The 27703-nt window shown below is 38.1% G+C and overlaps 1 long non-coding RNA gene across 6 annotated transcripts in view; it reads left to right on the top strand.

The window, feature by feature from the left end:
* The window catches only part of LOC123381531, a 298155-nt gene that overhangs the window by 200667 nt on the left and 69785 nt on the right, over positions 1-27703 (top strand). The window contains exon 6 of one of the 6 annotated variants that reach the window (XR_006588619.1): positions 20618-20885. The exons of the other annotated variants lie outside the window; for them this stretch is intronic. This is a non-coding gene — a long non-coding RNA (uncharacterized LOC123381531). The remainder of the gene's footprint in view (positions 1-20617; positions 20886-27703) is intronic. 6 annotated transcript variants of the gene reach the window in all.

Raw genomic sequence — 27703 nt, 5'->3', positions numbered from 1 at the left:
TGACAACTTTTCTCTGAGGTTCTTTTCTGAGAGACACCCTTCATAGAGCTTTTCTCATCATGATAAAGTGTGGTGGAGCAGACTGAGCATGCCTGGAAGCCCACTCATCACTATAGCTGGTCCCAAAGACAAGCTGTTTTCAATGGTAGGGCAGCTGGTTGGACATGATTCTTTGATGAAACAACCAATGGATTGAGGAAGGTGTGTAGGAAGAGAAGCTGTGTTCTTTATTCAGGATAAGTCCCCAACTAGTCTCAAAACGGAGTCCCTTTAGTGCCACACTGCTTTAAACTCTTAAGAGAAAATCCCTATGTAGAAACCTGGAGCACTGGGGACCCAGAAGGTATTCCCTGAAGAAGGAGTGCGAAGAACAGATTTTATGTACAAGGCAAAAGTTGTAGTTAGAAATTCTCCCCAAACCTAAACACTGCTAACCACAGACTAGTACTGTTTGAAGAGCAGTACTGGAAGTGAGTTGGTATTGGAAGAACATCCTGTCTCAATTAGAATCTCAGAATGTTGTAGCTGGACACTCTAGATTGGAGGCCCAAGCTCAATTAGAAGGCAAGCACGTAGCCTGATGGAAGGTGCCTGTGGGACTTGGCATTAGGAAAGGGCAGACATCTAAAGGGGGAAATGCAGCTCTACTCCTGGTGTTTGTTGTCTTGATGCTCATTCTTGTCAGAGTCTCCAGTTTATTGAGTGAAACTAGATCTTAGTGTGAAATCCTTTAAAATATTTGCAACTAATTAAACAAGTAAACAAAACACTATGTGGGTTAAGTGGTTGCTATGTTATAAATGCCAAAGTAGTTAAAAGACTTATTTTTTTTTTTCAGTTAATTTATTTTGAGAGAGAGATCGAGTGCATGTGCTCTTGATCCCACAAATCATGAGATCATGACTTGAGCCAAAATCAAGAGTTGGATGCTTAATTAACTGCACCACCCAGGTGCCCCAAAAGACTTATTATTTATTTATTTTTTTTGGAAACTGAGGCTCAGCAATGGGAAGTGACTGCTTCATAGTAAGTTGTCTAGACAGATATTCTAGATATGCTTGATATTAAGTCCCTACTCTGAAGTTCTTTTATTAAGACCAAGTCCATGGCCAGTCAACCCCTAAAAATACACTGACAGAACCGACATGTGATAGATCACATAATTAGTGTAAATTTTCACTCTCCCTTTAAATAGTATTGTATATTCACACCATTACCATAGCTGTGGTGATGGAGTGTATTTAATCATTACTGACTTTGAACTTGACCTTATGGCCTGATGGGATGACATGATTCAGGCAGAGGCTTCAACACATGAATTTTGAGGGGACACATCTCAGCCTGTAACATATAGGTTACCCTTTGACTGGGTTGACCACTTCTTGTCCAAACCCAAACACAGTGAGAGTGCTAAAATGCTCAACTGCATCAGATGCTGGAACAACTTGTGTGAATTAGGACTGGATATATGGCCATGCCATCCCAGTGGTGCTGCTGGTGGTGAGGGATATCCAGCCTACTTCACTGGGGATCAGGGTCTGCTCCTGCGGTTCTGACTGCTGTTACAAAAGCTTGTTTCAGCTCTCAGGTGAAGTACTTAGCTGACCAAGATGAAAGAGATTTAATTAACTTCTTTTAACACCATTCCCCAGAACCAGCTTTGTCTGCTTTCTTTTTGCCTATTGATCTCCCATCACCTGTCCTTAAAAATTTGTTACACACATATTCCTGGTTCCTTGCACAGTCTTTGTTTTTATGCTGCACAAGCCTTGAAGTCAGGCTTAGGAGCACTTTGCATTCCCCATGAATGCATTTGTGAGCCTTATCAATTCTATTAAAGATCTCCCATGGAGACTGAAAATAATGTTCCCCTCACTCTCCCCAGTGGTGAACACAGTGTAATAAAATCACTTTCGCCTATTCTCTTTCCTCTTTTCTCCCTAATTTTACCTCTCACACTTTGGCACCTTCCCAAATTATATTCCCAACATGTGAACCTCCCCATTAGCTGCCACCATCCCTGGGAGTTTAGCCAGGCTTTCTTTCTTTCCTGCAGAGAGCCCACAGGACCAGTCAGCCTTCTCTCAATGGGGGAAGTTGGGACATGGCAGATAAAGGCAATTATTAATGGATCCTGGACATGACTCAGGGAGAATGCTTGACATCACTAGGACACTTGTCAGTGTATTAATGAGCACATAGCAGTGGTAAGAGGAAATAAACATTGGATACAAACCTAAAGCTAGAACATCAGGATTATTTAGGCATCTTTCTTGGTATTCTAGAATGACTTACTGGTATGACCTTCCCTTGCCCGGTGTGGGTACACTTGTGTCTATAGCTTTGGAAGGCAGGTATGTCTGGTTGCTGACCCTGCCATTGAAGGTGATGCCTGATGCAGCCCACCTGCTCACACTGTTGGATTGCCAGAAACAACTGAAGATTGTTTCTGCCTTTTTCAGTAACAGTGCTTCTCACCCTGGGTTGCACTTTACAATGTTGTAGGAAGCTTTTAAAGACCCTGACGCTCACACAGAAACCCTGATCAATTAAATAAGAATCACTGGAGGTGTCAGTATTTGTATAACTCTGCTGGTTACCCCATTGTGTGGCCACATTTGAAAACCAGCTCTCTAGATCCTGGCTACTAGAAGTGTGGCCAGTGGGTCAACAGCATTGTCATCCCCCAGGACACTGTCAGAAATGCAGCAACTGAAGCGCCATCCCAGATCTGTGGAATCAGAATCTGCATTTTAAAGTGCAGAAGCTTTAAAGTGCATGTGCCCTCAGCAAAGGAAACAACCAACAAAACTAAAAGGCAACCAACGGAATGGGAAAAGATATTCGCAAATGACATATCGGACAAAGGGCTAGTATCCAAAATCTATAAAGAGCTCACCAAACTCCACACCCGAAAAACAAATAACCCAGTGAAGAAATGGGCAGAAAACATGAATAGACACTTCTCTAAAGAAGACATCCGGATGGCCAACAGGCACATGAAAAGATGTTCAGCGTCGCTCCTTATCAGGGAAATACAAATCAAAACCACACTCAGGTATCACCTCACGCCAGCCAGAGTGGCCAAAATGAACAAATCAGGAGACTATAGATGCTGGAGAGGATGTGGAGAAACGGGAACCCTCTTGCACTGTTGGTGGGAATGCAAATTGGTGCAGCCGCTCTGGAAAGCAGTGTGGAGGTTCCTCAGAAAATTAAAAATAGACCTACCCTATGACCCAGCAATAACACTGCTAGGAATTTACCCAAGGGATACAGGAGGACTGATGCATAGGGCCACTTGTACCCCAATGTTCATAGCAGCACTCTCAACAATAGCCAAATTATGGAAAGAGCCTAAATGTCCATCAACTGATGAATGGATAAAGAAATTGTGGTTTATATACACAATGGAGTACTACATGGCAATGAGAAAGAACGAAATATGGCCTTTTGTAGCCACGTGGATGGAACTGGAGAGTGTGATGCTAAGTGAAATAAGCCATACAGAGAAAGACAGGTACCATATGTTTTCACTCTTATGTGGATCCTGAGAAACTTAACAGAAACCCATGGGGGAGGGGAAGGAAAAAAAAAAAAAGAGGTTAGAGTAGGAGAGAGCCAAAGCATAAGAGACTGTTAAAAACTGAGAACAAACTGAGGGTTGATGGGGGGGTGGGAGGGAGGAGAGGGTGGGTGATGGGTATTGAGGAGGGCACCTTTTGGGATGAGCACTGGGTGTTGTATGGAAACCAATTTGACAATAAATTTCATATATAAAAAAAAATTTAAAAAATAAAAAAAGAAAAAAAAAGAAAAATCAGCTGACAACTTTAAAAAAATAAAAAATAAATAAATAAATAAAATAAAAAGTAAAACAAACAAAAAAAATAAAGTGCATGTGTCCTGGTGGCACAGTAACCCAATTCAGTTACAAGCATGGGGGTGAGGACTAGCAACCAAGATTTTTTTCAGATCTCTTCAGGTGATTCAAATTGAGAACCACTGCTCTAGGCTCCAATATTTATTTCTGTTTGAAATGAATTTTCCCAACACTCAGATGCCAAAGACTTAATGGATCTGTGAGTCGGAGTGTCTCCCACTGCCACAGCATGGGCTAGGAGTAGTGCCTCATCAGAGGAGTTGTAGAGTGGTTGCAATGTGGACTGCACAACTCCATTGGTGCTGGCTCATTTGTAGAGTCACTATGGCTGGTGGACGTAGAGGGCCTTGAAGCAGATTCTAAGAGGGTCCAGATATTTTATTAGGAGGCTTCAGCAAAACTTCTTCCAGAAAGAGACCCAGACCTATCCCCTCCTACAGTTAGGATGGGGTGGACTAAGCTGTATTTGTGAACAGATACCCCAAGTTGTGAAAACATAGGACAGTTGGAAATGACTTAAGGACCACATCAGCCTTCTTTAGTATTGTTTAATTTTCTCAGTCATGCTCTGTAAATATTGTTATTTTTGTTAAATAATAAAATTATTATTATTACATTACATTCATAACAATGCAAGTGTTCTAGATTATGCCCCCCACAGAAGATATGTTGAAGTCTTAACTCCCCATACCTCTGAATGTGACCTTATTTGGAAATAGGGCCTTTATAGAGGTAATCAAGTAAAACGAGGTCATTATGATTGGCCCTAATTCAATATGACTGGCATCCTTATAAAAAGGGGAAGTTTGGACACAAAGACAGTGCACAGAGGGAAGACCACCTGAAGGTATAGGGAGAAGATGGCCATGTGACTATATTGAGCGATCTACAAATAAAGAAACACCAAAGATTGCTGGAAAACACCAGTAACTAGAAGATACAAGCGAGGATTGTCTCCTAGAGCCATCAAAATTCAGACACCTTGATTTTGGATTTTAAGCCTCTAGAACTGTGAGATATAGTTTTCCATTGTTTTAAACTACTCAGTTTTTGGCACTTTGTTGTAGTAGCCCAGGAAACTAATACTACAAAAAGTAGGGTTAAAAATGAATTGAAATGACATTCTCTAAAATGAATGAACCTAAAGGAAAAAAAAAACTGGAAGAGGAAATTCTAAAACCAAATAGCTCTTTTGAAAGATTCTTTTTGCTGATAAATGTAAGTATACAGATGCTTAAAATAAAAGCTGAAGAGCTCTTTGCTTAAAGATGTCATATTTTCCAGAATGCAATGAATGGAACTTAACTTAGAGCCATTTGTGGAAATGTGTTTTCCCCTTTGAAATCATTAAAACATACATTGTTGCTCTTTATGTTAGTTTTATGATGCATGTCGGAATTCTAAATTAAATATTGTTTAGATGCTTATCCACCAAGAACTGTTGTTTCTCAAGGAGACATAAGACTGGGTAGAAGAATATCTTTTCATACTGAGGCAGTGAATCCTTAGTCAATGGTCAAAATGTACTTTACAGTAGGATTTTATTACAATATCAAAATATTTTGATAGGCAAAGGACTATGAATACAGAAAGGCCTCTGTGTTCTACAAACCCTAATAGCCAGCACATTTGCCAGGAAATTAGACACCATCTTTTAAACCAGGCTCATGTCTTTTGTTTCATTCTTTGCTCCTATGGCTGTAGAGCTGGCAGTGCTAAATCCAAGGGACCTGGAAACGTTTTCATATTTCCCCTCCCAGTAGCCCCAGATGAAAGTACACATGCTAACTTTGCTGAGCTTTTTCATCAGCTCCTGAAGTTTCTACAAAAGCATGTTGCTGACCAGGAAACTGGGTCAGGCAATTGTTCTGCAATAAAGATGATCTTTTGAAGTGTCTCAGCAGCTGCCTACCTTGAACAGGAGTCCCGTGGATCATGCTCTTCACAAATTGAGCCTCAGGCCTCAGATATTATTTCTCCTACTTTAATAACAATACAAAAATTGCCCTTTTTTTTTTCACCTGCCTTTGGGCCTTCTGATTGATGAACCTATTCACTTAAACAGAGAATTTTAAAAATTGCTTTAAAAAATACAACCACTTCCTGAAATATATTTGCAAAGCTTGAGACTCTGTGAAGCTAGTACATAAGAAATACTGCCATATTGCCATCCACCACTGACTTGGGCATAATCTCTAAGAGGCATTTTGATTGTGATTTGAACAGGATTTGATCTTTCAGAGTCAGAGGTATTTTTGGGGCCCTGGGATTTCCCACCCGCCTCCAACAGAGGCGTTTTCTCCCTTAATTCCCTAGTCAAGAAAGAAATAAGTTGTGGTTTATTTTGATATAAACTGACAACATTAGCATATTCAGAGTGAAATATGTATAACTCATCAGATCAGATACCCTTTAACAGGGACATGAATTATGAATCAATGAAAGAAGCTGTCACCAGCTATGTTACCTTGATATTAATAGCATGAACAGTCAATGTTGGAAGTATCTGGGGCACATTTGCCATTAAACCCATCTTGTCTTTCAAGAATGAGTTAGAGGAGGGAGAGTGGGCAGAAGAAGAGTCTCCGGGTCATACAGCTTCACTCAGATCATGCAACCAGAGCAAGGAGACATCATCACTAGATTAATCTTCATTGTCTGCAGCCACAGCCCGAGAGCAAAGAAGGTTTTTGCATTTTTAAATAGTTGAAAAAAATTTTTAAAGAGAATATGATTACGTGACACATGAAAATTAGATAAAATCCAGATTTCAAAAATACAGTTTTATTAGACACAGCCATGACTACACCTGGGTGGGTCAGTCAGTTAAACAACCAACTCATGACTTCAGCTCAGGTCATAATCTCATGGTTCGTGAGTTCAAGCCCCATGTCAGGCTCTGGGCTGACAGCAGGGAACCTGCTTGGGATTCTCTGTGTCACTCTTTCTCTGCCCCTCCCCTACTGTCTCAAAATAAATAAATGAACTTAAAAAAAAAAACAAAACACAGCCATGACTATTTCTTCATGTAATGTCTATGGAGAGTTGACTAATTGTGACCTATAAAGCCTAAAATATTCACTATGTGTCCCTTTAGAGCAAAAAAAAAAAAAAAAAAAAAAAACAAAAAAAACAAAAAAAAACAAAAAAACTCACTGACTCCGTGTATTCAAATACGTGTATTTTTATATATGCACATATATGTGTGTATATATATAAATATCTGTCTGTCTTTCTATAAATAATTCTCCTTCCATACAAAAGCAAACCTTTCCTGGCAGCTTTTCTGTCTTCTAATTAAAGTAGTATAAGCCTTGAGCATAGTAACTGTACATCTCTATCTTCTTATTCCATTTTCATTGATAAAAACAACACTGGTGAGACACACAAAGAAATGTTTTATTCTACTGTGTGCTTACCTTGATAAAACTCAAAGTGCTTGATATTTACTCTGGCCAACAGAGCAGTATATGCACCCAGAATCTGTCCATAAAGGTGTCTGGTATCCCTACAATAGCAACTTCAAAGGTGATATAAAAATGTTGGTAGTAAATATACTAAAGCCTTAAATGCCCATCTGGGGTGGTGGAATTCATCTCCTATCATCTTAGTTAAAAAGGACTTTAAATTCAGGCTTTCAACTGGGGATTATTTAAACTGTGATTTAAATGAATATTCAAGGAAGAACTTAAAGACCATTACTTCCAATGGGAGCATTTTAATCCTAGAATTGAAGACCCTTTCATTTAATTTTTATAATGACTAACCGGAACTTGGAGGTAGCCAACTCAACTCAATTTGGCAAATATGCCTCAGACAGAGTGAGATAATAAAGAATATATCAGTCTTTGTCCCTGCTTCCTGTCACAGAGCTTAAAAAACTCTTGGAATTTTCCTGATAGGAGTGCCTTTTGTTATTCTTAACAAGCCCCTTTGGGCCATACCTGAGTTTATGCTAACAAGGTGATTCAAGGTGAACCCTGGATCTTTTAAGGGACTAATAAAGGCTAATAATTCCACACCTTGAGGGAGAGAAGGGGGACTGGAGATTGAAACACAGGGCCAGTGATATAATCAGTTGTGCCTCAATTAAAACTCAAACAGTAAAGCTCAAAGTACTGTCAGGTTCATGAACATATTGATCAATGTGCCAGGAGGGGGACACACCCTGAGTCCACACTGGCGTGGAGGCTCTGCCCTCTTCTTTGCCAGACCTTGCCCTGTTCATCTCTACCATATAGCTGTCCTTAAGTTACATCCTTTATAACAAAATGCTAATTGTAAGTGTAGTGCTTTCATTGAGTTCTGTAGATCACTCTAGTGAATTATCAAATCTGGAGGGTGTTGTGAGAGCCCTCAAATTTGTAGCTGACTGGGAAGCAATGCAGGTATATAAGAGACACCAGAGACTTCTGACTGGCACCTGAAATTGGTACAGTCTTATCAGACCGAGCCCTTAATCTGTGGGGTCTGTGCTAACTCCATGTAGTTGGTGTCAGAATGTAATTAAATTGTAGGATATCCAGTGGGTATCCAGTAGCACGTGGCTACTGTGGGCCAAGCTCAATGCTAGTGCTTAGGATGGAAAGATGGTTAAGACAGTTCCTGCTCTCAAAGCGCTCACCACCTGGCTGTGTAACTTCTTAGCATTTTCAAAATGTGATTTTAGCATTACGGAATAAACCTCCTCTCTTACGAAGGGAGTGAGAGGAGTAAAATGTGAGGAGGAAGCAAAAGGCCCTTGGTGTTCACGTGTATGAATAAACACAGTGTAAGCTGTGAAAAGCTGGAGCTATATTTCTGTGGCCATCTGTACTTTTATGTGTGGCAGCTATTACTATCTATCTGTGATCGAGTTTGTATTCTTGAAATATCCTTCAGGATTGTGTTTTTGGGATATTCTTCTATGAGGGATTGGTAGCAGGTGGAATTATTTGATTTTGGAAAAAGGGGGAACATGTGTTCTAAAGTGAATAGATCCAGAAGCCGTCACTGGGGTAAGGTATTCCCTGGGGCTCAGTGAGTGTATAGCTAACATACAGTGTAGTCTTGGATTCAGGAGTAGATTCCTGTGATTCATCACTTACATACAACACCCAGTGCTCATTCTAACAAGTACCCTTCTTAAAGGACCAGTGTCCTTCCTAATGAGAAGTGGAACTTTGGGGCTGGAAAGCAAACTGAGTAGGGAATTGAGAGTCATGAGGTATGGCACTGGCCTCTAACTCCTATCTGGAGAAAGACAACATCATGCAATCAGTTTCTAGTACAGGATGGGTAGGGTTGGAGGAAAAAGGAAGGGGAGCCAGGAAGGGGGAAGATGTTGGCTAGAGAACAAGACCACAGCAACAACAAAGCTGCAGGGAAAGGCTGCCAAGGGGATTGTATCGTACTCTTCTAGTTATTTTAAGCAGAAAAGAATTTAATACCAGGACTTAGATGCTTACAAAATTGTGGTTGGGCTGAAGGAAGTGAGCTCCCAGCTGGGCCCCTAGTAATCACTCTCCACACAGTGTCTCAGAAATAACAATGCTCTGCTGCCATTAGAGAGCTCTGAACTGAGAACACCAATGGCCCCAGGGCTGACTTCTAGGCCTGAAAGAGCTTTAACCTTGCTGACAAAACAGATACTACCCAAGCCATTCCCTCTCTCTACCCTCTCCCCACTGAGTTTAGTGAGAGTGATTGGAGAACCTGTCATATCTGCAACCCAACTGCAACAGCATTTGGGAATCATAATTCATATCTTCCTAACTTCTGCAGTGTAGATGGAAATTAAAGCAGATATTGAATGGATGAGCCTGTTGACCACAGCTTCCATGGGATGGCAGAATGGTCCCAGGGCATTGGGACTTCTTAGTTCTGTGATCCTAAAACTGTACTTGAGTAACTTGAATAACTTGGGCATTTTCATGTTCTTTGTAGTTTTTGACAGCTATTGTGAGAGTGTGCAATGATGATATTTCAGTGTATGTCTGAAGTAGGTGTTTATAAGAGGGAGTGGGGTTTTGGGGTGGGGAGACCCTACATGGTGGTTGGTGGCAGCAGAAATAATCTCACATAGGGCAGGGGAGAGGGGAAAAGAATTGGGGACCAAGATCATAGTGATCTCTTTCCACCTAGAGGCTCTAATCCTGAAGCTGTTCTCTGCTTCTGTATCAGATAGATTTATACTGTTTTAATAAAGAGTCCACTTTCTTATGCTTACATGTTATGGATGTGACTTATGTGTAGTCCATTAAGTGAAAGTTCCACCAGGTGAGCACTCCTTTGGAGAATTTTAAAGACCTCTAGACACGTTTAACACAATAATTAACTAAGTGGCATATTTAAGCATGGGCATCTTGTTCATTCACTGGTCATCTTCATGATATTTAATTTTCACTCATTTAACAGACATTTATGAAGTACCTACTATGCATGAAGCACAAGGGAAAACAGAGACAATAGATCAGCTACTGACCTCACATGTCTCATAGTTTTATGAGAGATAGGATAATAAATATGCTAAAAGAATTCAGTGTTACTGTTCAGTGATTAGTTAGCATTTATGGAAAACTTAAAATGAGTCAGGTGCTGTGCTAAGTTCTTTATGTTGTCATTTAATTTTTACAATAATCTTTGAGTATGGTCCTATTAATATCCATCTTCCAGATGAGGAAACTGAGGTACAGGGAAGTCAATAACTTGCTTTAAGTTGACTCAACTGTTAAGTGGTAATGATAGTTCAAACCCTGCTGTGTGACTACAGAATGAGTTCTTGACTGCCTGCCAGGCTTGTAGACACTGGTGAGAACACTAGCCTGCGCTTTTCATTGAGTCCGGGTAAGACCATTCAGAGACTTGACCCAGAGTGAGGAGATATAAATTAACATTTTAGGTTGAGTTGGTGGAATTGGTAAAAAAGTAGGAAACCATTTGGGAGCGGAAGGATCAGTATGGATGCAGGCCCACAAGGGTCCAAGGGTGAGCCATATTTTGAGACTTGCCAATAGTTCTACATGGTACAAAGTGTGGGGGCTCTGTAAAGGACTGAGGAAAGACTGAGGAGAGGAAGACTTTGTGAGTCTTGGCAAGGACATTTAACTAAAATCAGAAGGCATGTAAGGATTTTAAGTAGATGAGAGAAAAGATCCTTTAGAAGGGACTCTGGTAATATATGCAGGACCCTGATCGTAGAATAAGAACTCCCAAAACCAAAAGTAAGATCATTACCTGCTCTTCCTTGATGAGGATTCAATACCATGAATTCTAATTGAATTGAATGTTAATACAAAACACCCTGATTTTAAAAACTCATTAAAGAACTCAATCTCCCATTGAGTGCTTTCTAGCATTCATCAAAAATTAACTGAGATCCTGGAAAATCTGAGAAGGGTGTTATAATAAGCATGCCTTTCCAGTCTCCAATCTCTACCTACTCCTATATCCAGTTAAATTAGGCTGGCTGTTATAATTTCTCTTTCATGTAGAAATTGAGGTTCGCTGATCTGGAACAGCTATACTCTACACCCATTCTCAAAACCTATTGTGTCCAAGTCTGTTAGTGGGGGAGCTTCTGTCTTGTAAGATCTATAGATTGAGAAATACTCTTTTGCAGGACATATTGATTCCAGATGGCTGTTCAGGCAGCTTCTGAAGTGAACAGCCCATTTTAGTTGTCCCTGTTCCATTTCTGCAGATGAACCAAATAAAGTACATGAAATCTGGAATTTAAACAGTGGAGAAGGAGGGCCTGTTAAAAGGCTGTACTAAGCAGAGATTAAGCATGTAACCTCTGGATTCAGCAGTACATGAATTCAAATACTGGCCTCTGTACTCAGCAACTGTGTGACCTTGTGTAACATACTTAATTCCCTCTAAGCTTCAGTCTCTTTATCTGTATGGGGTAAAAATAGCACCTCTTTCATAATGTGTGGGAAAGTAAAGGGATAAGCCACTTAAATGTTATCATAGTCCTGATCACAAAGTAACTACTCGATAAAACATTTGTTTATTATTGTTATTGCAGACAAAAAAGGAAATGGCATAAACTGACCAAATTTCTGTTCTCTCACAGTCTAACATAGGAAGGATTTTAAGCAGATGAGATAATCTCAGTATCCTGGCACTCTCTTTCCTAGAACAAATGTGGATAACAATGGGACTCCTTTGGGAGATGTCCCTCCAGCCATATCTTGACTAGCTTTATCCAATCCCACTCTTGTGCATTCAAAGAAAAATGGGTTACAAAGTGAATTACAGATTCAGTGCAATCCCTATAAATGTTCTAGTGGCATTGTATTATTTTTCACAAAAATAGGAAAAACAATCCTAAAATTTGTATGGAATCACACAAGACTCTGAATAACCAAAGAAATCTTGAAAAAGAAGAACAAAGTTAGAGACATGACACTTCCTATCTCAAACTATATTACAAAGCTGTAGTAATCAAAACAGTATGGCACTGACATCAGGGCAGACATATAGATCAACAGAAGAAAATAGGGAGCCCAGAAATAAACCTAAGCATATATAGTTAACTCATTTTTGACAAGAGAGCCAAGAACACACAATGAGGTATGGATCATCTGTTCAGTAAATGGTGCTGGGAAAACTGGATATCATGCAAAAGAATGAAATCAGAATCCTTACACCACACATGAAAATCAAATCAAAGTGGATTAAAGACCTAAAGCATAAAATGCCTAGAATAAAACATAGGGAAAAAGCTCTTTGACACTAGCCTTGGCAATGATTTTTTGGGCATCACACCAAAAGTATAGGCAACAAAAGCATAAATAGACAAACTGAAAAGTTTCTGCACCGCAAAGGAGATCATCAACAAAATGAAAGCCATCCTATGGAATGGAAGAAAAGATTTGCAAACCACATATCCAGTGAGCAGTTAATATTCAAAATATGCAAGGAACTCATACAACTCAATAACAAAAACACAATCTGGTTTAAAAAATGGGCAAAGGAACTGAATAAACATTTTTCTAAAGAAGGCATGCAAGTGGTCAACAGGTATATGAGAAGGCACTCAAATATCACTTATCACCAGAGATATGCAAATCAAAACCACAATGACATATCATCCCATACACATTTAGATAATGAAAAAGACAAGAGATAACAAATGCTGGTAAAAATATGTAGAAAAGACAGCCTTGGTACACTGTTGGTGGAAATGTACACTGCTACAGCTATTAGGGAAAACAGTATGGGAGTGCCTCAAGAGATAAATAAAATAACTACAATATGATCCAGCAATGACACTTCTGGGTACATATCCAAAGGAAACAAAATCATTATCTCAAAGAGATATGTGTACCCCTGTGTTCATTGCAGCATTATTCACAGTATGGAAAAACCTAAGTGTCAGTCACTGGATGAATGGATACACACACACACACACACACACACACACACACACACACACACACAGGAATATTATTCAACTTTACAAAGGAAAGAAATCCTGCCATTTGTGACAACATGGATAAATCTGTAGGGCATTATGCTAAGTGAACTAAGCCAAAAAGATAAACACAAATAATGCATGCTATCGTTTGTACGTGGAATCTAAAAAAAAAAAGTCAAACTCAGAAAAAATATAGTAGAATGGTGGTTGTCAGGCATGGGGGCTGGGGAGATGGGAAGAAGTTGTTAAAGGGGTACAAACTTTCAGTTATAAGATGAATATGGTCTGAGGATCTAATGTACCACATGGTGACTGTAGTTGATAATACTTTACTGTATAACTGAAATTTGCTAAGACAGTAGATAGTAAGTGTTCTCATCACACTGAAAATAAAAACAAAAAACTATAAAGGGTTACTCTGTGAGCTGATTAATTGATTGTAATCATTTCACAAGGTGTATTTATATCAAACCATCATGTTGCACACCTTAAATATATATTTTTTCTATTTGTCAATTATACCTCAAACCTGGGGGGGGGGGGAATAAAACCAGAGTTAAGGAAAAATAAACCATTACAATGCTTGCAGAAAAAAAAATTAAGCAAACAACCAAACAAAAATATAATGACAGGTGGGTTAGTGGAGTCTCCACACATCCTCTGTGAGGGAGCTGCTCTCTGCAGCAGTTCCTTCCGTCTCCTAATAGAAGGTGTGGTTCTTGTTTAATATTAGGCAGTGTACTTCTCTCTCCTCTGCACCTGCTCCCCACACATCCCCATCAAAACACAATCAGCTCCCCATTGATGCATTGGAAATGATGCTTCATTTTTTTGGTTTACTTACTCCTAAAGCCCCTGTAAGAAGTTGGCAACTAATTAATGGAACATCTTCTTTAACTTGATTAAATCACATTAGGTAAATATTAAAATAGTAAATAGTAAAGATTTAAAATATTTTTTAAAATGCCAAACTGGGGTGTGCTGACCTGAATAAAATTGTTTTTGCCTCTATTAAGTACTATACACACTAAATACAACATACTCAATATCTAAACCTAAGCACATTATGAGTAACTTTTACTTCTCTTTTGAAGGTTAAGATGATCATAAATACTACTTCTAGAATGCCTTCTTTTCTATCCGCACCATCACAAACACATAGAGGCTTATATCTGCTCTTCTTTCTTTTTCTCCAGGATAAGATGGTCAGAAACAAAACTTTAGGAAATCTAAACTCACTCATGTAAAACATGGAGGACATAATGTCAAGGAAACAAGCCAACATGTAAGCAGGCAGTTAAGTTGAGGTCAAAGGTAACTGAGTTCTATTGGTAGAAGCCTTCTACAGGCACATGAAATGATTTCAGTTTGTTTCTTGGTGCTCTCTGCACAAGTATTGTTGAGCAAGTGTAAAGACCAGTGATATTCTAGATATGTTGGGAATTTCAAAGACGTGTTCATTTCTTTTTTTTTTTTTTAATATGAAATTTATCGTCAAATTGGTTTCCATACAACACCCAGTGTTCTTCCCAACAGGTGCCCTCCTCAATACCCATCACCCACCCACCCCTCTGTCCCACCCCCCATCAACCCTCAGATTGTTCTGTTTTTAAGAGTCTCTTATGGTTTGGCTCTCTCTCTCTCTCTTTTTTTTTTCCTTCCCCTCCTCCATGGTCTTCTGTTAAGTTTCTCAGTATCCACATAAGAGATGTGTTTATTTCTTGAAGGAGTTTAGAAGTCGATGATCTGTGCCTTGACACCCTATTAAAATCAACCAGTCCTGTGCCTCACTTATTCTGTATCTCAAGGTGACAACAGCTAATCTGAAAACATGCTAATGTGTGGGTGACCTGCCATCTTCTCTATTTGCAGTGTGGTGGGGATCTGAATAGATTGTGGTAATGTCTTAGTTCCAAAGAATGCCTCTATAAGTTGGTGTCAAGCTTGTGGGCAGATATTTTTGAGCAAATCCTGACTTGGAGTTGCAGGTTAGGATAATTGGGGCTTGGCGAAGTGGTGGGTTTAGCTCTTTCTGATTGGTTTGCAAAAGCACAATTTCAGACACTGTACAGATCTATAGATGTTAAGTTCTTCTTGGTATTTTATGAATTCCTGGGAACTCAAACGCTGAATTATGCTAACTTAGAAACTGACATAAGTGACTCTTCAACAGTAGTGTTGAATCACAAGCTAGTATTATAATGCTGATGGTGAAAATCAGTCAGTAAGTCCTATTTTATGGGAGCTTTATTACTTCAATCAACAATTGTTCTTTTTATTTTCAAAAAAAAAAAACCAGAAAGAAGCAAACAACAGTAAGATGCAATGGAAAGGGAGTAGATTGCAGATTGCAAAGCAAGTAGAAAACACTTGAACTTGCAGAAGATGAGAGTAGGAAAAAATATATCATAGACTTTGTGATGCTAATCTGGGTCAGGAATTACAATGTATGATTTTATTAGCATGAAATGAAACCCAGGGCATGTGCCTTTTGATAGATTGCGTTTTGAAATCTTTTAAGGAAAGCCACTGACATCTGCATTGTCATCTGCATAGCAACCTGTGTGGGGACTTTGAGACCTGTGTATGTGGGAGGTGTGGAGATAAATCATTTCCTGCAATATTGGGTATAAAATATAGAGAAGGGAAGATTTAGTAGATGACCAACTCTATAAAGGGAGTTGTAACACTGGATTTCATGGTGAAATTGTGTCACTTGTTTGAAGGTTTGGGTTTTTGTTTTTTTTTTGTTGTTGTTGTTGTTGTTTTTTTTTTTAGTGGATTCTTTCTCAAAAATATCCAAGTGGACTTACTTGCATTTTTTAACAAACTCCCCCAGTGAAATGGGTACAGACTCTTTGGGCCACATTTTGAGAAGCAGCCCTAAGATTTGTGACGACCTTCTTGATGGTCAGCACTGCTCGCTGTCACATTACTGAGTAGGACAATAGTGTAGAAGTGTTTCTAAACTCTGCCTACTTTTCTCCTTATCAACAGGAAAAGATAGTCCTGCCCAAGTACCTTCTGTTAGGTTGAAATTGGATATGATCCCCCTCCAGCTTAAAAATTAAACCAAATTGGAATCTGACAATTACCTAGAATGTGGTTGTAATAAAGTGGACATGAACACAGATGATGACTGGGAATAATACAATTTTAGAGTTTAATTTAGTGACAGCAAGAAAGACATCAATGTTACTTTTCAGTCTGACTCCCACTTTTGGTTTGGTCTAAGGTTTCTATGAGTGCTCACATATTCTTTCTCATCCATTTTAATGAACTATTACTGTATGCTTTCAGTTCTGAGAGAGTATGTGTGTTGCTTCCAACAAAATAAATGGAACTCCAAGGAATAACTTGATTTTCCCATACAATACTCTGTATTCTCTAAAGCTTAAAAGACTCAAAATTTGAATCCCTTACTTCAAAATGCTCTCAATGGAAGACCATGATTTTGGAAAGCCAAAAGTTAGTTGGAAAAGCAAAGATTTTGACAGTTTTCACTCTACCTTCAGGGTAAGGATAATGACATGAGCTGAGTAAAAAATGTAATTGCATGGAAATCTTAAACTCAGTTTTCTATGAGCACTCAAAACATTGTTCTTGTTTCAATGAGAAATCCCTTTGACTTGAAGTGGTAAGAGTAGTTTAATGAAAGCCAGCTGTTAATGAAATAATGGAGGGAAAATATATTAATAAGATCTCTGGCCCAGTACATTTGCAAAGGTGTCAGGGGACATAGGTGATATTACTGATGTCAGGGTCACTGCCATTCAAAGTCTGAGAAACAGACATTGAAGGTCAACAATTGTATCTGTGCAGAATAAAAATGAGCAATAATACATGGTACCTCACAACTGAGTCGTGTAAAAAGGGAAACAAACACGAAGCTATCACAGTGGCAAAGATTAAAAAAAAAAAAAGGTGTAAACAGAGCCTGTCTCTTCTGCCTCCTGCTGCTGTAGGTCGTTTATCTGTTGCTCTGGAGGATGGTTCAGAGCTGCGGTGAGGGAGGATTTAAAAATTAACTCCCGGGGTGCCTGGGTGGCTCAGTCGGTTAAGCGTCCGACTTCGGCTCAGGTCATGATCTTGTGGTTCGTGAGTTCAAGCCCCGTGTCAGGCTCTGTGCTGACAGCTCAGAACCTGGAGCCTGTTTCAGATTCTGTGTCTCCCTCTCTCTCTGACCCTCCCCCGTTCATGCTCTGTCTCTCTCTGTCTCAAAAATAAATAAAAACGTTTAAAAAATTTTAAAAAAATTAACTCCCTCTTCCTTAAAAATCAGTGTAGATGGAAGAATGGGAAATACTTTCTTGAGTTTATTCCAAACTCTTGACCTTGAAAGTCATTACGTCACACTGGGACTTCCTTCTAAGAGCAAATGTTCAGATTTCTTTCTCCTAGGCTTTCTTCTGTTAGCAGGATCTTTATGTTAGATTTTGTAGATCTTTCCATATTTCTCTCTAAAATTTAACCCAAAGTAACAGAGATTTCTGAAGACAGAAATGACATAGTAATAATGGGAATACACAGTGGACATGGTTTATAAGGGCAGGCTCCAGTACTGGGGGGAGATTCATATCATATCTAGTTGAGGAAAGAGAAGACAAAAACTACGCTTCAAATGTCTGAAAGTCTCTCACACAAAATGGGTATTGGATTCATTCTGGATGACCTTAAGGGGTCATACCAACCCACTGAAGTTGTACATAGAAACTTTTTTTTTTTTTTTTTACCTCAGTGTAAGGGAAATTTTGCTAAAAAACATTTTCTAAAGAACATTTTGGAGTGGCCATGACTCTCCTTAGGAGAGAATGTTTAACAACACAGTATACATTGGTATGTTTTAAGACATTGTATGTTTTAGCACAAAGTTAAAAACACTGAATGGAAAATTGGAAAAAGAACCATTTATGGTCTCTTCAACCCTGGGATTGTATGGTTACATGATGCTATGATTCTAATAGGCAACAGATAGCCTGATCGCACAGACATTTCTCTGGATTTATAGATGATTAAAACTTTATCACTGTTTTCCCCAGACGCTTATTGCTTCCAAAAATGACAAGAATCTCAATCATTATTTTATTTATTAAAATTATTAAAATTTATTAAAATTATTATTTATTTTATTATTAGTTTGGACATTATAGTAATTTATAGTAAACCATTTCATGGATAATCATTGAAATATCTTCAAAAGTTCTATAACATTATTATTATTATTAGCATTAAATGTTCACCTGGAAATGTCATCATATTGCTGGCCTGAGATACCAAGATGTTTAGGCTGTTACTACATGGATGATAATATATTAAATCCTGTATCTTTATCATATGTTGTTAAAATAATTGAAAAATAGTTATGACAATATTCATTGTTGGGCTTGTTTAGAGAAATGTGAAAAATAAATAAAAATTAAACTAGAAATGTAACTTATTTGAGTTAGAAATGATAACCTCCTATCTTCATTTATCAGTCAACAATTATTAATATGTGCTATATAGAGCACATTGTACTATATATCATAAGTATAAAGATGTATGTGTGTGACGTCACAGACCTTACAATTTAATTGAGAAAATATATTTAGCATTATAAAACAGAGGATACTAAGTAAAAATTAGTGACCGACTCTGAAGCAAATGGGTAAGGAGAGATTTTTATTTTTTCATCAAAAAAGACAAATATGTTAACAAAATACAGAAGGAACAGAAGGACTTACATAAGAATAGTCACTTAAAGCACCAACATGACCCACTTCCCGGAGCCAACTGCTTTTAATCATTTGCTTTTTAAAAAACTGTTAATAGGTACATCCTAAATATACACATACAATTTATGAATTTTAGACTTCAAAATTTTTTTTAATGTTTATTTATTTTTGAGAGAAAGAGATAGTGTCAATAGGGGAAGGTCAGGGAGAGAGGGAGACACAGAATCCAAAGCAGGCTCCAGGCTCTGAGCTGTCAGCACAGAGCCCGACAAGGGGCTCAAACTCAATGAATTGTGAGATCATGACCTGAGTCTAAGTTGGATGTTTAACCAACTGAGCTACCCAAGTGCCCCTTAACTTAGGACTTTTAAAAATTACATCCTGCTAAATAGATGATGATCTACCTCAATTATAATACCGCATTTCAGTGGTTAAAGAACAAGTACAGTAGATATTGGAGCACTTTATATTGAAAAGTGAGTGAGATACTCTATTCATTGATTTCTATCATTCCATATGTATGGGCTTGTGGTCTGTTTCCCAAAATACCCTTTCTAGTAAAGCACTACTGAGGAACATGAAATATAACCTCTTTATTCTTGCATTTATTTATTCATTCACTCAATAAATCTTTATTCAGTGCCTACTGTATGCCAGGAACTAGGCTAGGTGTTGGGAATAAAATCCAGACCCATATTTTCCCTCATGGAGCTTATTTTTATTCTGAGCTGACAGCTTCTTTACTTTCATTTGTAGTCTAGTCATTGAGACAGGTATTGAATAGTGCTAGTGTTATGTAGAAGTGTAGGGTAAACTACAAATGTAATGAAGGGGTACCTTCAAGTAGGGTATTTATAGATGATTAAGCCTTTATTGCTTTCTCTCAGCATCATATTGCTTTCACTGGTTTTAAGAAATGAGAAGAATCGCAATAATTATTTAATTTTTTACTTTATACTATATGATACTCAACCTCCCTAAGAAATGACATTTAAACTGAGATGTGAAGGATGAAGAGGAGTTGTAGGCCAGTGTAGGAAGAGGATTCCAGACAGAAGGAAACATTTTGAAGTAAAAATTCATATGATGCATTGGGTGAACAGGAAGTGACTTCTCAACTTGATGAAACTTTAAAATCAGAGATCTATTTACTTCATTCTTCAAGTGTTCATAATTCTTCAATCCTTCCTCCCTCCCTCCCTTCCTTCCTTCCTTCCTTCCTTCCTTCCTTCCTTCCTTCCTTCCTTCCTTCCTTCCTTCCTTGACAGAGAGTAGGAGTGGAATAGGGGCAGAGGGAGAGAATCTCAAGCAGGCTCTGTGCTCAGCTCAGAGCTGGATGCAGGGGGTGATCCCATTACCCTGGGATCATGTCCTGAGCTGAAATCAAGAGTTGGATGCTCTGACTGAGCCACACAGGTGCCACTAATTTCTTTAAAATAGAACATGCAAGTTAGAGAAAACCACACCATCCTTCCGCTTGGATAGGGAAGGAAGTGATAAAAATTAAATAATACTTGTCAAATACTCTTATAAATACTGTGTGGTATGTGTCATAGGTCCCCACTTTGCGGGCAGCCAAACCACCTCACAAATGGATTTGCTATTTTATTGTAGATTAATCCAAATACCTAATGAAAATCATCTAACTTGGAAGCCAAAACAAAGCTGCTCCAAGAACGTGTGCTGGAGCAGAAACAATAATGTGCCATTTGGAATTCAGTCAATGCTTTTTCATGTCCTTTTTCATATCATGTGTGGGATCCAAGAACTGGGAGAGTGCTGAGTGAGCATGAAAAGAACACTTTTAAAGACTGGGTCCTTGCCTCACCCTGCACCCCCCAGCATTGTTGAAACACAGATGAGAGAGGAGACTGGATTGAGCGTGAGTACCAATATAGCACTTTTAAGTGTTATTTCCCCTTTTAAGCATCAGTGAATCTAAGAGCTGAGAAAAAGGAGAGAGTGCAGGTTTGTAACCTTCCACTTGTTCTCTCTCCAAAAACTCTCTGCAGTGCCTTCTTCTCCCTCCTTCCTTCTGATTTCATATTTAATGTATGACAAGGTGGAAAGAATAGAAAAGACTGTCAGCCCAGGATAAAAATAAGCAGTTCTATCTGCCTACTTCTATTTTCTTGGGGAAATTCTGGCATTTGTTATTAGATCAAGGGTCCACATGGACCAGCAAGATGTATACCAAAAAGTTGATGGAACTGTGTGGCATGATGTTTATGGGAAAAATGGGGACATGTGGTTATAAGGCCCATGGATATCATGTAAAAACAGGGACCTGTGCGATATGTTTATGATTAAAATGTTTAATTTCCCTATATTGCTTCACTAAATCTACATATCAGCTGATGGTTATTTAGTCTTAGTCAATAGTTAATCATACTTACGCAGGCAAATTTCTTAAATTTTCATCTAATATTAATTTAATGAAATAGAGTGGAAGGCAGTTTACTCATTATGCCTGAGAAATGCTTGGTCACCCAGTTAATGATATTTCTGGAGTTCAGCTATCGTAAGTCTAAAGCAACACTATCCAGTAATATAATGTAAGCCACATATGTAATTTAAAACTTTTGTAGTCACACTAAAAATGTAAAAATAGATAAAATTAATTTCAAGAACTTTAAAAAAATTTTTTTAAATGTCTATTCATTTTTGAGAAGGAGAGAGACAGAGCGTGAGTGGGAGAGGGGCAGAGAGGGAGACACAGAATCTGAAGCAGGCTCCAGGCTCTGAGCTATCAGCACAGAGCCAAACGCAGGGCTCAAACTCACAAACCATGAGATCATGACCTGAGCTGAAGCCGGACGCCCAACTCATTGAGCCACCCAGGCTCTCCAAGAACATGTTTTATTTCTTTCCATATAGCCAAAATGTCATCAGTATGAAAAATGATTGGGACATTTTACATTGTTTTCATGCTAAGTGTTCAAAATCTAATCTGTATTTTACACTTAAAATATATCTCAAACTGAATGCTAAATTTTCATTGAAATATTTGATATATTTTTAAACTTCATAGAATTTAGAGTTGAAAAAGTAGATTCATATGGATAAAGTACAAAGATCAGTGGTTGCAAGGTATTGAAGGGAAGGATGGATGGGTAGGCAGAGCACAGTGGATATTTAGGGCAGTGAAACAATTCTGTATGAAAGTATATAATGGTGGATACATGTCATTTACATTTGTCAAAACCCACAGAATATAGAAAACCAAGAGTGAACCATGATATAAATGATAAACTTTGGGTAATAATTAGGTCAGTGTCAATGTAGGTTCAACAGGTAGGTTCACCAGAGTGGTAACAAATGTCCCACTCTGGTGTGGAGGGTTGACAGTTGGAGAGGTTGTATGGGTATGGGGGAAGGGTAAGGGCAGTAGGTATATGGGAACTCTCTGTATTTGCTGTTCACTTTTGCTGTGAACCTAAGACTGTTCTAAAAAAATAAAGTCTATTAAAAATTAAATTAAGAATTGACCAGTGAATTTTCACCTCAAACTTTCATTTTAACGTAGTGTCCCTTCTGAGAAACTTAGTATTGTTTTATATAATATAGCATACATTTCAGCATTTTTACAGGGTTTTGTAATTTTAAAAATTCTTTCTCCCTTTTTAGTCTTGTCAACTACTATGCAATAGAACTTTGCAAATGCCACAACTTGGTTTCATATACCTGTGTTCATATATTTGCTTATTACATTTCAGTTTATCTTCCAATCTACTACTGTTAGAATAAAGTGGACATATACATACACACGTGAAACCATCACTACATGAGGGAATAAACTCACAGTTCCTAGCCACTGAACCCAAGAAGAGTGGCAGAGAAAAGTCTTTTCCTCTTTTACACTTGCTTTTGTGATTACAAAGGCATGCACTTTACAGTGGGCCATCTAAAAATTTCCTTAATAAAAAAAAATAGGCTTTTAGAGCTTATAGTATTGAGATTCCTGAGTAAAATCCTGTTGTGGTATTGCTCCTTCATCTGAACTCACCACCTCCCAAGAGTCTTGTAGAGTGGAAGCAGAAACAGATTTTCCATAGCATTCATTAGAGAATTAACGTTTATAATCCTCATAGTTTTACTTGGGGAAGTAGGTGAGAAAATGTAGGTTTAAGAAAAGAAAATGCTTTGCAAAATAAGTGCATTATTACACACTTGCTTGAGGGATTAGCAATACCCCACTACAGACAAATTGGATGTCTGGATCGATAGCACACACATTGTGAAGCCAAGTGCTAAGTGAGGGCTGCTTTCTGGATCCTTCTGTTCTGTTACAGTGATTTCAAATACTATGGCATCTCCTATCAGGATTCCTCAGACTTGGGCTGGACAGAGCAATAAATATCAGGTCATTCAGTTCATTTCAGAGAGCACTGATTGGAAACACGAGACATTGATTTGTGTGCAGTACAGAATAAAAAGTAGTTCTTGACTTCAAAAAGCATTGCTCATCTGGAAGTTGAGCCCCCTAATAAAGATAGGACATTACCAGTATACTTTTATATTAATAACTTCAAATCCTAGGCTCTTTTTTCTTCTTCTTTTCCTTAAAATTAGAAATGGAAAATGCTACCTGATGTTCTAGCACATTATCTTCCATTTCTCATATCCTAGAAATTCTAGGCATAATTGGATTGGAAAAGGCTGTTCAACATACATTATCTCTTGAGTTTAAATCCAAAATTTTTGTTGCACCTCCAATGGAACTAACTAGATCTCCCCAGTGTATCTCTTCAGCTTCATCTTTCCCTGGCTGTATTTCTCTCCAGCCACATTGGTCTCTTGTGCTTCTTCAAACACACCAAAGGGTTCATGACCTTTGGATTTGCTGTTCTCTCTGCCTGGCATGTTTTCTTCAATTAACAGACTCCTTTTCATCAGTCAGTTTTGCTCTGATACGGCATCGTGTCAAGGAGGCTTTCTCTGACCACCTTGTCTAAAATAACCTTCCTCGTGCCCCATTTCTCTCTAACCTCTTTGCTTTTTAAATTTTCTTTACAGGGCTTATCACTATCTTTATTCCTTTATTTCTTGTCTCGCCTCCTGGTATCTAAGGTCTGTGATGGAAAGGATGTAGAGTTATCCAGTCAATGAAAAGTAGTAGGTGTCTGATATTAGGTGCTTAATAAATATTTGTTAAATGAATGAGTGTTTGGCTTATCCACCCATTGCTTATGGGGCCTTGGGCAAATCAGCTAATATCTTGTAATAGTTTCTTTATTCATGGAATTTTACCTAGATTTAATAAGATAATACTTATGAAAAAATAATGAAAATCATTATATATCACACAAATATAAGTAAGTGTTGTTATTTTTCCTGCTGAGGTTAGCTGGGCCTTCAAAGAGCTATGAAGCTCCCCTGGATTCAGAGCAGAAAACACTAGTGTCTGCTTTGCACAGCAAAATGAGTTGCTTGCTATCTGCCCTTCAGCCAGCAAATACAGGTAGTGTGGGGGTATGCCATGAGGGTTTCCACCTCCATATAACCACAGCAAATGAGTTCTTTGAAGAAGAAGCAGAGAAGAATGTTGTAAGATGGTGACTTATCCCCAAGGTCACATGGTCTTTTGTGAGTATGTCTGTTGGGAAGGCAAACAAAAAAACAAAAACAAAACCAAAACCAAAACAAAACAAAACACCTTTTTGGCATTCGTATATGCCATTCTCAATTACTCTCTGTCCACAAATTATTCTGTATTTAACTACTACATTTTTGTCAGCTTGGGCATTTTTCAGCTTCTGAAAGGTACATGTAAGAAAATTGAAAATGAAGGGCAGCCAACTACCACTTTTTAGATAATGATAGTAATGATGTGGTAAATTGGTATATTCTTCAAGGAAATATGCAGGGAGAATCATCTCAAACAAGCTGCCTTGTATTAAATAGGATCTACTTAAAATAATCATGCAGCTTAGGTGGATGTGATAGGGGCAAACTAATAGCCCTGTAGAAACACTACAAAATAAGGATGGCTAAATTCTACCTCTGAATCTCCACAATGTTCTTACGATACACAGGAAGGAAAATGAGGGAGTAAATTATTAGCTGACAGTGCATATTAATTGCACCGTCACTAAAACCCTTTCATTCACCTGATCTGCTGGTGGTACAAAGCCACATGCTAATAAACAGAGGAGAAGCAGCTTGCTGTGTACAGTCACTCCTTAGTAAGGTTAGCAAACTACATTAACCATTCACTCATCTGTAACTCGTAATTAATCACTCCTTGAAAATTACATTGTATAATAAATGAGGACAGACATGATTCATTAAAACTTCTAATTAATTCTATTTAATACTATTTCATAGTTCATTGATAAGTGCTGAGAGAAGGATTACACTGTAGGATATTTGATGCATTGCTGCTGAAGAAGTAAATAGAGGGAACATTATCTAAAAGGAAACATGAATACTTGCAAATGAAAATGTCAGATGTTTATCACCACAGCGCCCGATTCTGTACTCAAGGGTCTCTTGGCATTACCAGTGGGAAACTCCATTTTCAGGGCTGTATCAATGGGTTATAAAAGCTCTTCTGAGTTCAACCTTGATGCTCAGAATCTCAGGCTGGAAATGAGCTGAGTCCACTTCGTTTTTCTAGCAAATGTTCATGCCTGTTTTGTGGGCTAATTATAAGACTATCCTTAAGCAGATATTTCCACATTTGAAAAGAGATCCATTTACATAAGACAAACAACAAGCAATTATGGTTTGGGGTCATTGGAATACATTGTGTGTGTGTGTGCTTGTGTGCTTGTGTGTGGGCATGTGTGTGTTAAACTAGCCATTAAAATACCAAGGATATTAGTGTCAAGAAAAGCCCCGTGCATTAACTGTAATGTACTATTTTTTTTGAGAAGAAGAATCAGACTATGAAGTACATCGTTTACAGCCTGGGCTGAGGAGAAGATAATCACTACTCATCAGTGTATAATGCATATTTTAAAATTAAATTATGGAATAATACATTGTAACCTTTTTTGTTTGTTTGCCATCTACATAATATGACTCAAAAATGGGTTATAGGGACCATTAAGGTTTCATGGTGTAAAAGGTGAGAACTCTGAATGGGAGAAAATATTCACAAATCATATGCCTAAAAAAAGAACTTGTATTCTAAATTTATAAAAAAAATCTTAAAACTCAATAAGAAGACAACCAACTCAATAATACATTTGAACAGATTCTTCAAAAAAGATGTACGATGACCAACAAACATGGGAAAAAATGTTCAACATCTATAATCATTGAGGAAATGATCATTAAGACCACAAGGTACTAATATATAACCATTAGGTTTTAAAATTAATAAGACTGAAAATACCAAGTGTTAACAAAGACGTGGAACAGCTGAATGCTCATATATCATTGATAGAGTATATAATGGAAAACCACTTTTCCATTGGAAACATTTTGACAGTTTTTTTTTTTAAATAGTAAGCATACATCTACCATACAACTTAGCCATTTAACTCTTAGATATTTACAGAAGAGTAATGAAACATTTGTCCACATAAATATTTGTATGTGAATATTCAGGGAAGCTTTATTAATAATGACCCCATACTGTAAACAAACCAAATGTCCATCAATAGCTGATGGACAAACCAAAAGTGGTATATCCATACAATGGAATACCACTCATCAAAAAAAAAAAAAAAACTGTCAACATGGATGGAAAAAGTTAGACACAAGACTTCAGAGTATATAAAAATCTAGAAAAGGCAAATGAACTACAGGGACAAAGAGCAGACCAAACATTGCCTGGAGCTGTGAGCGAAGGGAAGGATAAATTTCAAAGAAGCCTGAGGAGTTTTTTTGAGGTGATGAAAATGTTTTGTATCATGATAATGGTGGTCGTTCACTGGTGTATGTAACTGTCAAAACTCATCAAATTTTACTCTTTAAATGGATGCAGTTTATTATAAGCAAATTTAATAAAGCTGAATTTTTAAAATCAGTTATAAATTTGGTTGATTCATTTCCTAATCAAAATAATGAAACAAGTATTTTGAAGCTTGAACCAAATTATATCTATGTAAGTAGCAGATAGGGTAGTAATATAGGAGAGGAAGCAAGTTCTGAAGACTACATCGCTCCTTTCTGGTCCTGAACAGATGGGTATCTAGTCAACTTGTTTTATTCTTCAGGGAAAGTAATTCTGCAACTCTTCCTCAAAGTGAGTGACTTCTGAAAATGCTGAAGTAAATCAGCCCCCCCCCATCCCACCCCTCTGAACATTAGCCTTTCCTGCATTTAAAGAGAAAGTGGTTGGGGCGCCTGGGTGGCGCAGTCGGTTAAGCGTCCGACTTCAGCCAGGTCACGATCTCGCGGTCCCTGAGTTCGAGCCCCGCGTCGGGCTCTGGGCTGATGGCTCAGAGCCTGGAGCCTGTTTCCTATTCTGTGTCTCCCCCTCTCTCTGCCCCTCGCCCGTTCATGCTCTGTCTCTCTCTGTCCCAAAAATAAATAAACGTTGAAAAAAAAATTAAAAAAAAAAAAAAAAAAAAAGTGGTTGAAGGAATCCCTGCAGTCCAATCCAAAGAATGGCAGTTTAGGCATAAGACCTGTGTTCTTTGCCGCTTCTGTCTGTGAAAAACTGTGATTTCAGGCTTTGATATACTTGGGCACATTTCCCCATCCAAAGGAAAGGATTGGACTAGTCAATGATCTTAAAACTGTTTC

This window comes from Felis catus, chromosome D4 (genome assembly GCF_018350175.1).
Source record: "Felis catus isolate Fca126 chromosome D4, F.catus_Fca126_mat1.0, whole genome shotgun sequence".
Classification (NCBI taxonomy): domain Eukaryota; kingdom Metazoa; phylum Chordata; class Mammalia; order Carnivora; family Felidae; genus Felis; species Felis catus.
This window is presented reverse-complemented; position numbering and strand designations above follow the sequence as displayed.